The following is a 2619-nucleotide window of genomic DNA, read 5'->3' on the forward strand; positions in this document are numbered from 1 at the left end:
AAGGAGTTTCTGCTGACGAAACCTTACAAAAATTTCGATTTGAAGCAATCCCTGAACTAATCAAAGAAAATAATTCTGGAAAAACGCTTCGAGCTACTTCCCAAGGAACTCCTGGAGCAATTACTGAAGGCACTTCTGTAGAAATTTCGCAAGAATAGTCTATGGCAAATTTTATAATCCTTCGAAGAATAAGGAGGAATTTCGGAATAAATATTGTGTAGTTTTCAGGCAGGAATACCCAAAAAGTAACACAAGACCCCAAGGTCCATCACGCAGGAATAATAAACTTTTTTGCAAAAAAAAAAAATAGTAGATGAGCTTCAGCTGATAAAATGTTGAAGCAAGCTGAATTGAATTGGCACCTCTGAATTCTTATCATCATCATTTGCCAAATTACATTAGTTCAACGGACCCATTCGACCAAATGGTCGGACACCCTAAAAAACATCCTGCGTCGGCCGGGAATCGAACCCGGATCAACTGCTTGGAAGGCAACTATGCTGACCATTACACCACCGACGCCACATTTACTCCCTTATCATGCAAAATAAATAAACGAAACAAATGCTTTGGAACACCATTTGTGAAGCGCCAATTTAATTTGCATTAAAGCTAGTAGCACATTCGCTCTATCGTCACGCAAACCAACCAACCATCATCATAAAACTCGATAAAATCGTAATAACCATCACCTGCAGATCGCAACAATGAATAAAACTTGATGCCACAACATACAGTACGAAAGTAGTTGAAAGCAATAAATCATATCGTTATCTTTGATGAACCACCTCAACGCACGGAACAGTGAGGAACAACCCGTTTCACACACTCACTAAGCTGTTGAAACCTGTTATCACACGAGTAGTGATAACAATTTGTGGAAATATTCAATTTGAGCTAACGGGGAATGGCTCTTTCTCCGTCAACCACCGAAAAGCACAAATTTCACCGCCAACTCTCGAAGAGTATGGATTCCCCACAGCGAGAACTTCGTAATCAATAGTGTACTCTTTCCCCTTAAAGTGTGTGGTTCCCACGACGAAAGGAAAAAACCTGCGATAATTTTCCCCAATTTGATATGGAGCCATCACAGTCGCAGCCATGCTCCCCAAAGCTCCGTCAGAGCATCCGAGTTGATCGCCGGAACTACCGTCCGGAATTGCTGGTCTCCTGGTCCGGCCAAAGCTCACTTCCAGCGGAGTGTGATAGTGCCCCTCATTTTGGCAGCACAGCGGACATGCTCTCTAGGCTCCCCATCTCCTCCCGATGGCGGCGAGTCCTTCTCGGGCCCTTCGCAAAAGGGGAGAATGGGAATGCGTCGACGTCGAGTTGTCATGGTAGTAGCTTTTGCACACTCCGGGAAACCCCTCCTGGCTTTGATGGTTGTGCTATCCGCAAGACGGTGGTGTGCGCGGTGTGGAGCAGGCATCCGTGGGAAACGAAAATAAGGAGCAAATCTCTCCTCCGCCAGTTTGTCGGCGTGGAGCACAAAGTAGACGATAAAGGGCAAGTGATTTTTTTCGTTACCAGCTCATTGCTCTCTTCACTCTGTTACTGAGAAGCTTCCTGAGAACAGATTTTGATATGAGAATATTTTATTGCTAGAACAATTTGGTTAGCTTATTGGAAGGACCACAGAGGAGAAATCGAGATTCTAAGGAGTTCACTGAGCTAAAGTTCATGCGTTATTTTTAATCAGAACATTAATGGGTTGTCCTTCTAAAACTTCAACTTGATTTTTAAAACACAAGGAAACTTTTACAAAACTTTTATGATCTTCTATGTAATGTTAGCTTTTTTGTGTGTTTATTATGCGTCATTAATGTTTGTTCTAAAACAGCTATCTGAGAAAAACGCGATCCAAGCTTCAACATTGTTTCCTTTTCTAGGGACAGGCGTTATGAAAACAAGGTTAGTTCATCGGTAAATTGGTACTTATCATAAAATTATGCATAAAAATTCCATGGAAATCAAGGCCGTAGCCATCTTTTCAGGCAAGGGGGGGGGGGGGGTGTTTAAGCAGGCTTGACATATTTATACGTACTAGGGTAATTGTTCCCATCGTTGTGATAGTACCTAATGTTGTGGTAATGGCAATTGAGCACTTTTTCGACTGAAATGTTACCAGGTAGGTATTTTTAATTGATGTATTGTGCTTGAATTATGAGATTGCACCATTTGTTTGCTTAAGATTTGCCGAAAACCCTATTTTAAAAAATTGTTTTCCTAAATATGTTTGCTGCTGTGTTCCTATTGTTGCGGTATCCCATATGATTTCAATGGGTTACCGCAACATTAGGAACAAATACCGCAACATTAGGAACACAATGTTCTTTCAGATAAAAACGAATAAAAAGCTCATAACAACCTCAAAGTGGCAATATTTCGTTATTTTCCAGTAGATAAAGGATAGATTTTATTATTTTCAATTCAGTCCATGTAAAAAGTTTGCTTGGGGCGATACAATTGTGGTTTAAGCATGAACCCAGTGCTTAATTCCTCCATGATCGGATCAATTACCCTAGTTATTTTATAACTAATCGCACACGAGAAAACAATTTGGTTATGCCAGCGTGGTGCTGGTAGGAGTGATCAATTTCTGGAAGATTTTTCTTTACT

The 2619-nt window shown here is 40.9% G+C and overlaps 1 non-coding gene across 1 annotated transcript; it reads right to left on the reverse strand.

Annotated features, from left to right (window-relative positions):
* Nucleotides 1-450: 450 nt before the first annotated feature.
* Trnag-ucc (transfer RNA glycine (anticodon UCC)) lies at nucleotides 451-522 on the reverse strand. Its single transcript has one exon. It is a non-coding gene; the product is annotated as a tRNA-Gly (tRNA).
* Nucleotides 523-2619: the final 2097 nt, after the last annotated feature.

Source organism: Aedes albopictus, chromosome 2 (assembly GCF_035046485.1).
Source record: "Aedes albopictus strain Foshan chromosome 2, AalbF5, whole genome shotgun sequence".
Taxonomy (NCBI): Eukaryota; Metazoa; Arthropoda; class Insecta; order Diptera; family Culicidae; genus Aedes; species Aedes albopictus.